The sequence below is a fragment of the Schistocerca serialis genome, chromosome 4 (assembly GCF_023864345.2).
Source record: "Schistocerca serialis cubense isolate TAMUIC-IGC-003099 chromosome 4, iqSchSeri2.2, whole genome shotgun sequence".
Taxonomy (NCBI): domain Eukaryota; kingdom Metazoa; phylum Arthropoda; class Insecta; order Orthoptera; family Acrididae; genus Schistocerca; species Schistocerca serialis.
In genome coordinates this window covers 643,501,894-643,515,661 of record NC_064641.1, presented here as the reverse complement: position 1 = coordinate 643,515,661, position 13,768 = coordinate 643,501,894, and the positions used below count along the sequence as shown (strand labels likewise).

The 13,768-nt window shown below is 38.8% G+C and overlaps 1 protein-coding gene across 1 annotated transcript in view; it reads left to right on the top strand.

Annotated features, from left to right (window-relative positions):
* LOC126475499 (COP9 signalosome complex subunit 3) overlaps positions 1-13,768 on the top strand; it is a 103,476-nt gene that overhangs the window by 61,097 nt on the left and 28,611 nt on the right. The gene's annotated exons all lie outside the window — the stretch shown is intronic.

Sequence of the window (13,768 nt, the reverse complement as noted above, 5' to 3'; positions counted from 1 at the left end):
GGGAAATAGCTGTAGCCTCTGGCCCAGTGTCAGGACCTGTGCCCATGGGGTGCAGTGCAGATGTGGTACCACTAAAGTATTTGTAGAGTGAGTGCAGATCCTGGATATGAATCAGCCAGACCTTCCCACTGTCAAATCCCATGTTTGAAGCAATTTCTTTTGTAAACCATGGTACTTGTATGAGGGTGATTTGATAAGTCTGGTAGAAAAGCAAGAAAAAAATGTTTGTTTCATAAACAACTCACTTTATTACACAACATAGTTTCCTCCGAGAGAGCGATCCACCACCTTCTTTATCCTGTTGGAAAAATATATTCTGTCAAACTCTGCAAAATACTCGTTGACTGTAAATGTCACTTCCTCATTATATGAAAATTTCTTCCAAGCAAGCCAAACTTCCAAGTCACTTGGGACGGAGTCTGGTCAATAGGCTGGATGAGGAACCAATTCAAAGCCCAATTGATGCACTTTTTGCATTACTATCACTGATGTGTGGAAAAGTGCATTATCCTAGTGAAAGAGTACTTTTTTGCATACCAGCCATGAGTCTTTTTTCAGCCTATGTAAGTTTCATACAATCCAGCAATGAAGCATAATAGGATCCAGTTAAGATTCTGACTTTTCCAAGTAATCTTTGAGAATTATTCCTTGGGAATCCCAAAAAATAGTAGCCATCACCTTGCCAATTGACAAAATAGTCATTGTCTTCTTTGGTGCATTTTCACCAGCCTCTGTCCATTGTTTTGACTGCAATTTTGACTTTAGTGTGAAGTGATGGATCCATGTTTCATCAACAGTCTCAAGTTGGCATGAAAAGTCTTGCAGGTTGCAGTTAAACATGCCAGGCATTGTGTTGGAATGTTGTCCCAGATGCACTTTTGGTCAACTGTGAGCTATCCACCTTGTATATAGCTTCTTCATAGCCAATTCTCTGTGCAGGATATTATAAACTCACTCACTTGAGATGCCTTCAGTCTCGGCAATCTCATGGATTTTTATTCAGCAGTCATGCATTACATGTAATGGATTTTATTAATGGTTTCCTTTATGGCAATCTCACTTGGGTCCCTGTAGCATACTTCATCTTTGCTGCAGATCCGACCACATTTAAATTCATTATTTCAGAAGTAAATGGTCTCCATTGATGGTGCAAAGCCCATATGAACTTCATTCAATTTAGTTTTAATTTATGCGTTAGCCCAACCTATTAAATCAAAATGTTTAATTACAGCATGAAACTCGGGTTTTCTCCATTTTCATGCTCAGTTGACACACTGATCAATTCAGACTGACTGTTAACAATGACCTTTATGCTGTACATTGTTGACGTTCTGTACACAATCCTTGGCATAATCAAGTTTACCAACCCTGAAGACACAACAAAAAGGTTCCATTCTCTCGTGAAATTTTACCACACTTATCAAACTACCCTTGAATGAGTCAGTGGAAAGGATGCTCGTCCATTAACTTTACCACACATTTACTTTGTAAGCGTATACCCATTACTCTGATATAAGGGATCGGTAGTCCACAGGGAGCTTAATGGTTAAACACCAAGCAGTCTGCCAATGGCCACTTCATCTCCACCCCAAAGAGACCTCTCACTCTAGCAAATGCTGGAATCTCTCATGACTCCTCTAGTATTTATCCACAACCCCACTGTACTCATGTTGGGGAGATTTCTGACTGTACTTGATGAGTCATCGTAGAGTAAGCTTGTACTGTTACCACACATCTTTGCTATGAATCCAACTCATTGCCCGCATTTTGGGATTTGATAATAGAAAGACAGCAAAGGGTGTGAAAGCTGTAAAGTCAGTCAAGGAACTCTGTTATGTCTCAGAATGGTGCATGGTTCACACTTTCTGGAAAGTCATGGAATTTTATGAACGTCAGAATGTCAGGGAACACTTTCAAAAATGGTGAGAGTCAGGGAAAACAGTATTTTTTTTTTAATGGATGTCTGCACTCTTTTAAATTCAGGTATGGTAAGAACTGTTAATAGATCTGCTGTATCGTATGAAAACTCATTCTTATAATCAAGTATACCAAGTGTAGAAATATTAAACCACAATTTGGTTGCAATAATTATACATCTGTCGCTTGAAACTGATAAACAATATTTTATTCAAAATAATCTCCATTGCTATATATACACTTCTCCCCCCTCTACGACAGGCTGTGAATGCCATGCAAAAAAACAGCACTTCTTTTGAAGTGAACCAGTCAGCTGAGCCATTTTTGTACATTTTCATGCAAATTGAAGCGTTGTTCAGTGAGAGCATGTTCTAGTGATGTAAATAGATGATAATTGGACAGAGCCAAGTGTGGAGAACAAGCTGCATGCCCTAATATTTCCCAGCCGAACACCTCGATCATTTCCCTGACACATTTTGCTGTATGTGATGGGGCGTTATCATGGAGAAATATGAATTTGTGTTTCCTTTTTCCACATTCTGGTTGTTTTTCACATAATGCTTGATTTAAATAGATCATTTGCCGTTTGTTAGCGATCAGTGTTAATGGTTTTGCCAGGTTTTAGCAGCTCATAATAGAGGACACCCTTCTGATCCTACCAAACACAGAGCATTGTCTTCTTTCCAAAGCGTTTTGGTCTTGCTGTGGATGTCGATTGTTTTCCTGGATTCACCCTTGATTTATGACACTTACAACTCTCAAAATATATCCACTTTTTATCACCTGTCACTATTCGATGGAGAAAAGACTGTCTTTTGTATCTGGCGAGCAGCATTTCACAGGTGGTCTTTTGATTTGCTTGTTGTCTTTCATTCAGTTCATGCAGAACCCATGTTCATACTTTCTGCACCTTTTCCATAGCTCTCAACTGCAGAGACCGGCTTTCTGCATCACATTCAATTGTTCCACGAGTTCCTGTTGAGTTTGAGTATCATTTTTATCCAATAAGGCCTGAAATTCATTGTCTTCAAACTTTTTCGGTGGTGTCCTGCACTCGTCATTTGTCATGTCAAAATCACCACTTCTGAATTTTTCAAAGCACTTGAAATACTTGTGTTTTCCCAAGAGCATGGTCGCCAAAACTTTTTGACAAGCATTCAATGCGAATCTGCAGCAGTTTGCATCAAATCATAACAGAAAACAAATACTGTTCGCAAATTGTAGTTTGTAGGCACAGAACTTGACACGTTTATAGATTTGAAACAGATAAAAGTGTATGGAACTTGGGTTACTGTGCATTGACATTTGTCGTCAGCCATTACAGGAAGCAGATTGCTCTGTAGACATGGTCTCACGGGCTCTACACCGACGGCTAGCACCATCTAGAGGGAAATTCCAGTTTCATACCTCTACACCTGGTACTTCTCTAATCTGATAAGAAGTTCCGGTTATAATAAAAAATATTCCACAAGTATGTTACAAAAATGGATGATGTTTTGTGAAATAAATATTATATTTTCAGTCACTCGCCTGTATTGATAGAGTTTTGAGAATTTTGGATCAAAAGAAGTCATTTATTGATTCAAGGAAAAAATTAAATACCAAGCCCTTGAGAAATATTTCTGCACTAATGGAAAAATTTGCATTAAATGTAAACTGGCAGTTTTCAAATCTATTTCTCTAGGTGTGTACCATTTTTAAGAAAGTTTCAGCTTCTCATCAACATGCTTATTACTAGATTTTAAATTTGCAAATTGTTGTATATAAATTGTTGGCTACATTTAGTAAGGATGACAAAATACCAACCACAGCATCTGGTGGCTTCTACTTGAACTTAAAATATAAGGACAACTTGTGTATATTTCAAAGGCAAAAAGTTTCGTAAAGAAATTGAAGCAAATGATTCTTATGTTCAAAAGTTCATATTAGAGTATGAAAGCATACTTTAATCTACATCTACATCGATACCCTGCAAATCACATTTAAGTGCCTGGCAGAGGGTTCATCAAACCAACTTCACAATTATCTATTATTCCAATCTCGTACAGCATGCGTAAAGAACGAACACCCATATCTTTCTATTCGAGCTCTGATTTCCCTTATTTTATCATGGTGATCGTATCTCCCTATGTAGGTTGGTGTCAACAAAATATTTTCGCATTCGAAGGAGAAAGATGGTGATCGGAATCTCCTGAGAAGCTTCCATCGCAGCAAAAAAAGCCCTTCTTTTAATGATGTCCAGCCCAAATCCTTTATCATTTCAGTGCCACTCTCTCCCATATTTTGTGATAATACAAAATGTGGTGCCCGTCTTTGAACTATTTCGATGTACTCTGTCAATCCAATCTGGTAAGGATCCCACATCGTGCAGCAGTATTCTAAAAGAGGATGGACAACCATAGTGTAGGCAGTCTCCTTAGTAGATCTGTTACATATTCTAAGCGTCCTGCCAATAAAACGCAGTCTTTGATTAGCCTTCCCCACATTTTCTGTGTGTTCCTTCCAATTTAAATTGTTCGTAATCGTAATTCATAGGGTTTTAGTTGAATTTTTGGCCTTTAAATTTGACTGTATCGTGTAACCGAAGTGGATGACCTCACACTTTTTGTTATCTAGGGTCAGCTGACAATTTTCGCATCATTCAGGTATCTTTTCTAAATTGTTTTGCAATTTGCTTTGATCTTCTGATGACTTTATTAGTCGGTAAATGACAGTGTCATCTGCAAACAACCTAAGATGGCTGCTCAGATTGTCTCCCAATTCGTTTATATAGATAAGGAACAGTAAAGGGCTTATAACGCTACCTTGGGGAACCCCAAAAATCACTTCTGTTTTACTCGATGACTTTCCATCCGTTACTACAAACTGCAACCTCTCTGACAGGAAATCACAAATCCAGTTACGTAACTGAAACAATATTCCTTAAGCACACAATTTCACTACAAGCCGCTTGTATGGTACAGTGTCAAAAGCCTTTAGAAAATCCAAAAATATGGAATCGATCTGAAATCCCTTGTCAATAATACTCAACACTCAATACAAATCAAGAGTTACTTGTATTTCACAAGAACAATGTTTTGTAAACCCATGTTGGCTGTGTGTCAGTAGACCGTTTTCTTCGAGGTAAGTCATAATGTTCAAACACAATATAAGTTCCATAAACCTGCTGCATACCGACGTTAATGAAATGGGCCTGTAATTAAGTGGATTACTCCTACTACCTTTCTTGAATGTTTGTGTGACCTGTGCAGCTTTCCAGTCTTTGGGTACGGGTCTTTCGTCGAGCGAACGGTTGTATATGATTGTTAAGTATGCTGCAAATGGTCAGCTCTGCTTTCATCTTGCAAGCAAGACTGGCAGCCTTTACCACTTCTGTTAGCCGCTTGAAACCAGAGAGAATCTCTTCTGATCCAAAGTGACACACATCATTGGTACCAATGTGAGCAATCACTTGCAGTTAGCTGCACCCTGTGCTCTTCATGGCATCTCAGAAGACCTGTTCCACATCTGGAATGACTCCACCCTGTATGCAGATGGAGTACACATTGGTTTTCTTTCCCTTCTTGGCAGCCATGTCCCTAAGGGTTGCCATAACGTACCTAACGTTGGAGCTCCCAACTATCAATAATCCCACCCTCTGTGATTGTCCAGATCTTGCAGGCTGAGTGGTTTCCTCTGAAAAAGGACAGGTGACAGCATCTGGCTCAGTGACAGTGTCAGCCACAGACAGCACCTGGAACCTGTTTGTCAGACTAACCTGGGAGGCCTTACATGCGGCCACTTGGGAAGTCTTTCTCCACCTGCTACGCCCCGGGGCGACCTCCCACTTGACCACAGGTGCAGGGTCAATCTGAGTGCAAGCAGTAACTGGGCTGGCCACCGGTGAGGACCGATCGGAGGACTAGGACGTGCTGGATGTCTGTTGAATCCCCACGGCTGGTCCACAACAGTGGTGCCCATCCACTGCAGCCTTAAACTGTGTAACCGAAGCCATTACAGCCTGAAGCTGAGAGCGAAGTGTCACCAACTCGGCTCACATCCCATACAACAATTGCAGTCCCTGTCCATAGTAAAGACTGTGGAAAACTAAACTATGCAGATAAACAGATTATTGGCATGTGCTGCACAACTCTACTGTAGACCCTGATGAAAACGCAGGAACTGAGTTTAATAAATTAGATTTATACGCAGAGATTCAAAAACCTAACTACCGAAGCACTGATGTGAAAGTAAATAGTTCGCCCCTGATTAGGAACTTGTAATATGTCACAAAATCGGTTTATTTTCTATTGCAAAAGAACTGTGGCTATTAGATATTAAATAAACATGCAGAAACTCAACAAACTAAACTATTAAAGCACCCAGATGATGATATAAAAAATTCGCCCCTGGTTAGGAACTTGTAAAAGTCACAAAATCAATTACTTCCCTGCCGCTGCTTGTGTGTCAGTCGGCTGCTGCTGCCTGATTGATTCAGTATAAGAAGGTTCCTGACAGTTGCAGTGGGCTGGGTACAGCAGCTTTTCGCACCTACATCAACCAGTCATGTAATGCAATTTTCTAAATGTCTCTATGGCAACACCTGGCAGTTGTCACAGGTATATGACTATTGTTTTCACTTGCAGCTGTCAGCGGTACGCAGCTGAAAGCTGGTAACAGCAGTGCTAACTGTCAGGGATTGCCTTACACCAACTCTTCAGAACTAATCAGTAGAGCCAAATGAAATGTTTAACCCAGCAGTGCAGTGAAACCCGATGGTTAAAATATTATCATAAGTGTTTTACACAACGAATAGAATCTGTGAACAAGCCAAATCCCATGATAGCAATATTAGATATTAGTAGCGAAGCATAAGGGGAGTTCTTCTTCAAGACTGGATGACTTTCATTCATGTTTCATTATGAGTGAGAAAAAAAAAAAAAATCAGAAAATTTTTCAAGTTATTAAACTGAGTTTGGTCTTTTCGTACGGTAATGCAACAGGTGAGAGTTGTTTTTCAAGAATTAAAAATGTAATCCATTTCAGTTGATGAAACTGCAACAGCTGCCAGAAATTGATTTATTAATTACTCTGTCACAACTGTTTTTGTGACCATGAAGTCACATCTTCTTGTGAAAACTGATGACCTTACAAAGAATAGGAAGTTTACAATTAGAACTAACCTTAACTTGACTGTGTCAAAGTGCTGCATTGTCTTTTACCAGGTGAGGACTATAGACTTTAAAATGAGATTAGATCTCCAAGAGAGAAAATAATAGGTGTCCTCTACCTTCTTGCTTGAAACTGGAATATGAAATACACACCTATCGTGCATAAAATGACAGAAGACAGAGGCAAGACAAACCCCTAGAAAGAAAATGATGGCAAGAAACAAATCCGAAGAAATGGGCAAGAACCTCCCCTGGCCTCCTTCCCCCACTAGATCCAGCTTACCAGCAAGTGGAGTGACCAAACCACAGGTGAAGCAGCCACGGACCCCGCACAACACTTACGAAGTGCGCAGGTCATGTCCACAGAAGACTTCCCAGGGGCACATGCACAGAACCAGAGGATCAACATGTGCATAGGCCATTGTAGGAACTAAACCCACGTGAGAAATTAACTGCGTTACAGCACAATAAGCTAGGGGAACAGCTGTACAGAAACAAAATCACTGGAATGAAAAGCAGTATAACTGACAAACAATGTAAAGTACCTTGACACATTGACAGTATCATATGCAATTAGGTTTAAGTGTGAATAATACACCACATTCGTGCAATGTCATAAGAAATAAAATACAAGAGTGAACTGTTTGCAAAATATCTGTAAAAGATCTACCAAACCAAAAAGGCATATCTGTGTTCAACATGGAACCACATCTTAAAACCAACAAAAACTATAGTGACCAGTTTGAAATGTGGTAAAATTGACGAAAAATGTGAGAAACTATGAGACTGTCCTTGCACCCAGCATATTATATTACACTGTGAAATCATAACAGATCAATTGTGCAAAGAGTTAAAAATAACCTGAAAATCAAAAACAAAACATAGTAACCAGTGTACCAGTATAAAAAACAGTGGCTGAAGGACAGCCACTTTAAAAAACCAGACAGGACCTGTATCCTAAAATGGAATACTGTCATATAAAATAAGAAAAGGGGGCAAGCCAGTTGTCCTCGTGTTATAGATGACTGGTGTTTGTGTTGTCCTCATCATTCCACCATCATCCATGGAAAGTGGCGAGATTGGACTGTGTTCAGATTTGGAATGTGTACATGCGCTTATGACAGCGCAGTTGAGCACCCCACAAACCAATCATCATCATCAAGCAGGAAGATAGGGGACCTCGTGGAGATGTAATCACAATTTAAGGTTCATAATCCTCATCTGGTAATTGGCACTGAAACATGCTGATTACAGTCAAACTAAGGTTAGCTGTAATTGTAAACTTCATATATTTTTTAGGTTCACCGGTTTTGCCTGAATATGAGACTTTAGGGACATGAAACTAGTTTTGACTGAGTGGTTTAATAAATCCGTTTCTGGCATCTGTTCTGGTTTTATCAATTGAAATAGATTACTGCAGCTGTGTTTGCCCCTCATAGCAAGGGTGTGTAAATAATCTAATATACAAATAAAATAAAATAACAAGAAGGGGAAAGCATACCAGTATGGAGATGTTTGGCTTGTCAATAACCTATTTGAACAAAGTGTAGTTGCACAAAGAACAACAGTACCGAGCTGGGCTTGCATTTGGGAGGACAACAGTTGAACCTACATCCCACCATCCTGATTTAGGTTTTTTGCGATTTCCCAAAATCGCTTCAGGCAAATGCCAAGGTGGTTTCTTTGATAAGACACAGCCTATTTCCTTCCCTAATCCAAGCTTGTGCTCTGTCTCTAGTGACCTCGTTATGGACAGGACATTAAACACTAATCTCCTCCTCCTCCTCCTCCTCCTCCTCCTCCTCCTCCTCAAAGAACAATAGAAAATGTACCACTTGCCCAAGACTATGTTAACCAGTGTGAGAGCTGCCCACAAAAGATTTGAGGTAAACCTCCAAGAGTAAAGAAAAATCAAAAAGAAGAGGGGGGGGAAAGGAGCAGAGAAAGGGAAATTATTCTAAGAAATAAAGAAACTTGAAGAGATGAGGAAAGTGAAGAAACTTGATGCTTTGATAGGAGAAGAAAATTTCAAATTAAAAGTTAAAAAACTGGAGGAGGAGAAATGACAATAATGATTCCATCATTCAATTGTGTTTTAATGTTTCAACCTGCTTTAAAATATTTGCTGCTATAGAGAATATGATTTATTATTACCAGTACTAATTTCTCTATATATAAAAGGCGGTGTCCTGACTGACTGACTCCGTCGCCCAGGCCAAAACGCTAAGAATAGAAACTTGAAACTTAGAGAAGATGTGGATCATGTACTGTAGGTGTCATTTAAGAAGGGATTTTTTTGAAGTTGCAGCCCTAAAAGGATGTTGAGACAAGATTTTTTTAAAGAAAATATGTTATTATGAAAGCATTTTTAAAGCCAAATCTATGAAATTTTAAATTTGGCTTCTCAGTTATAAATAAAAAAGATATATGTGCGCTGTTTTTTGGAAAAGCAACCCTAAAGGGGTGAAACATTTCGTGAAAATATTTCATTGCAAAAGCATTTTTAAAGCTAAATTTTTGAAAATTGGTGTTTGACTTCTCGGTTGGACATGAAAAAATGTGTTTTTTCACTTTTTTTAATTTCTTCTCCTAAGGGGGTGAAATAGGATTAAACTCATTCACTGACTCATCGCCAACCAGCCCAAACCACTAAAGATAGGAACTTGAAGTTTGGTGAGGGTGTGGATCTTATACTGTAGGCATCTTTTAAGAAGGGATTGTCTGAAATTCCACTCCTAAGGGGGGGTGAAATAGGAGATGCTAGGCTTTTTGAAAGTATGTTGCTATTAAGGAAATTTTGAAGCTAGAACTACAAAAACTGGTATTTGGTTTCTCAGTCAGAAAATAAAAAATATGTTTTTTGTAAATTCAACCACTAATGGGGTAAAATAGTGGGTGAAAGCTAAAGAACTACCAAAGGATTTTTAAGGCTTCATCTATGACAATTGGTATTTGACTGCTTGGTTAGAAATAAAAAAATATGTCTTTCAGTGTTTCTGGAAATTCAACTTCTAAGGGAGTGCAATAGGGGCTGAAAATTTTTAACAAAATATTTCGTTACATTAAAAAAATTTTAAAGCTAAACTTAATAAAATTGATATTTCACTGCTCAGTTAGATATAAATAAATGTTTGTTAGGGGATGAAAGTTGCTAAGGAAACATCTCAACAAGAACACAAAAGGGTTGATTAACAAAAACTTCTGACTCTGGCTATTAGAATCGCTTTTTGGTCAGAATTATATTCATTCAAAGATCATGCTTATAGGGCATTAAGTAGCATGAAAAGCTTAGAATGTTTTGCAATTTGTGAACAACATAAAAATTCAATTAAATAAAAATAAAATCTCTGCAGGCCATACAGTCTATTCAAATGAAGCAGTGGGTGCTGAGTTAATTTAGTACAAATGGGGCTGAAAAAGTATTATTTATTCTATGTTAGGAGACTGTGTGAGCTACATTTTGAAATAAACTATACTAATAATGTAGTGTACAAAAATAAAAGAAAATACAAAGGAGAGTATTTATTTAGTGGCTGACCCAATTGTCTTCTTCAGGCACTGGAAGTTTTACTGTTACGTGTACTATTGTTGGTCCTGTGCCACTGTTTATAGCCTTGTTCACTGCTCAGTGCCCACTGTGTCCTTTGACACACTGTTGTTTTTCAGAAATTGTACTGATATTCCCCAAAAAGCACATTCTCGGAGTGTTTCCCACTCTGATGGATGTAAAGAAAGATCTTAATAAACTGGATCCCAGACTCCAGGCCTTGTTTAAATTGAAACCTCCATCACTGTTCATTAGACTTTCTGACATCTTTATTTCGATAGACTCCTTAGTTACACTGTCCCAGAAATTTGATGCTTGCACTGCAGTACTAGTCTCCTCATATTTCATTTCATGATTGTATTCAAAGCAATCCTTGGTGACAGCTGATGCACTTTTGTATGGAATGCAGTACACAGCTAGTTTTCAGACACCTATATCATATTTCACATTACAAAGAAGATTTTTTAAATCTTCGTTGATGGGAGTGAAATACACTGGATACCATGTCTTTGTAGAAGTCTACCGATCAGATGTCAGAACAGCTTAAGGCAGGTAAGCAGTTCTTGGCTTCTCTTTCTATGCGTAAGTCTCATTCTCTTTCTCAGGTGTCCTTGATTTTTTGACTACAACACCCACTCAGTTTGATGATCTGAGTACTCTTTCTTTTGGAGCACTATTTGTAGATGTAATTCTTCGGTGAGTGCCTCCTCTTTTGAAAGTGTTTGAGCTCTATGGACCAGAGTCTTAAGCAGCATATTTCTTTGTGACAAATGGTGATTAGGATGGATAGAGTATAAATGTTCCAGGAACTGTTCAAGCTTCAGGAGATAGAGGTTTCAATTTAAGCAAGTCCTTAGGTCTGACACTCAACTTATTAAGATCATTAACCAGAGCCAGGAAACACTAAGAGAATGTGCATTTTAGGGAATATTAGTACAGGCTCTGAAAAACGAAAGGGCACAGTGGGTGCGAATTCAGGCGGCAAGTACATGTAACAAGAATACTTGTGGCAGTTGAAGATGGTGACTGGGTCAGTTTTCAAAATAATAAGTTAGCTGTGTATTTAGAAGCATACCATTAATCAATCATGCCAAGAAAATCTGAGAGATCACTTCAGTTCACTCTACAGGTGGGATATGTTCCATAATGGACACAAGTTGGATTAGCTTCACCAGAAGAAACGTCAACTTCTTAGGAAGCTGACCTTTCCAACAAGGTCTCACTACATTTACCAAAGTCAAACTTCTATTAGCATTAGTGGCAAATAGGATTATGTGCTGTGCAAACCTGGTACTAATATGAGAGAGAATTAATTACACCCAACAAATGCTACATGTCACTTCAAAAGAGCTTCTTCATCTCCATCTCTACATGTCAGTTACACTCTCTGCAGATTCTTGGGACTTGGTTGACAGAACGACATAGTCACATACAGAATCAATGCAGTTGAAAATATCTGCATGCCAGAAATCAGAATTTGATTGATTGCACAAGAAGCCTAGATGTGAAGCATGCAGCTGTACAGTAATTAATCTCACTAACAGACATCTGCAGAAGGATACAGTGAAGATCCTTGTTAAAGGTATAGGTATTCGTTCCTTCCGTGCCCTATACGAGATTGGAATAATATAGAATTGTGAAGGTGGTTCGATGAACCCTCTGCCAGGCACTTGAATGTGATTTGCAGAGTATCCATGTAGATGAAAAAATGCTATCAATATCAGATTACCTCAGCTCCGTGGAGCATATTGCAGTTTTGCTGTCATCAAAAGCAGAAGAAGAAGAAGAAGTTTACAGTAAGATCTGTAGGGTACTTACCATGGCACCAGTACTAAGATCCAACATCTCCAGCGAAGAACAAGAATCATAGAGAAATCTGCAGAGGACAAGGAAACTGTAATTCTGCCAACAGACAAAGGCATTGTTATGGTCCCAGTGCCATCTGAATGATGTTGCATACAGAGATAAGATTCAATCCCACAAATAAAATAGAAATGAAGATGATGACTCTTCCCAGATTTGTCAGTCTCACCTCATAACACCATTAAGAGCACAAGCAGCTGTGCCACCACGACTATATGGCCCTCCTGAAGTTCACTGAGACCAGTAGTTAGTGGTGCATTTACGTATTAGCTGGAAAAATACTTGAAAAACATTCTCAGTGAATATGTGAGGAATTGCGAACGCTACATTCATGTACTTGAGGTCAGTATTATTGAAATGGAAGGGAACACAGATGAAGATGAGATGGGAGATATGATACTGCATGAAGAATTTGACAGAGCACTGAAAGACTAAGTTGAAACAAGGCCCCAAGTAGACAACATTCCATTAGAATTACTGTATAGACTTGGGAGAGCCAGCCCTGACAAAACTCTACCATCTGGTGAGCAAAATGTATGAGTCAGGCAAAATACCCTCAGACTTCAAGAAAAATATATTAATTCCAATCCCAAAGAAAGCAAGTGTTGACAGGTGTGAAAATTACTCAACTATCAGTTTAATAAGTCACTGCTTTAAAATACTAAAGCATATTCTTTGCAGACAAATGAGAAAACCGGTAGCAGCCGACCTCGGGGAAGATCAGTTTGGATTCCGTAGAAATGTTGGAACACAGGAGGCAATACTGACCCTACAACTTATCTTAGAAGATAGATTAAATAAGGCAAACCCACGTTTCTAGCATACCTAGACTTGAAAGCTTTTGACAATGTTGACAGGAATTCTCTCTTTCAAATTCTGAAGGTGGCAGGGGTAAAATACAGGGAGCGAAAGGCTATTTACAATTTGTACAGAAACCAGGTGGCAGTTATAAGAGTCGAGGGGGTATGAAAGGGAAGCAGTGGTTGGGAAGGAAGTGAGAAAGGTTTGTAGCTTATCTCCGATGTTATTCAATGTGTATGTTGAGCAAGCAGCCAAGGAAGCAAAAGAAAAATTTGGAGTAGGAATTAAAATCCATGGAGAAGGAATAAAAACTTTGAGGTTTTCCGGCAACATTGGAGTTCTGCCAGAGACAGCAAAAGACATGGAAGATCAGTTGAACAGAATGGACAGTATCTTGAAAGGAGGATATAAGATGAACATCTATAAAAGCAAAACAAGGATAATGGAAAGTAGTCAAATTAAATCAGGTGATGCTGAGGGAATTAGATTA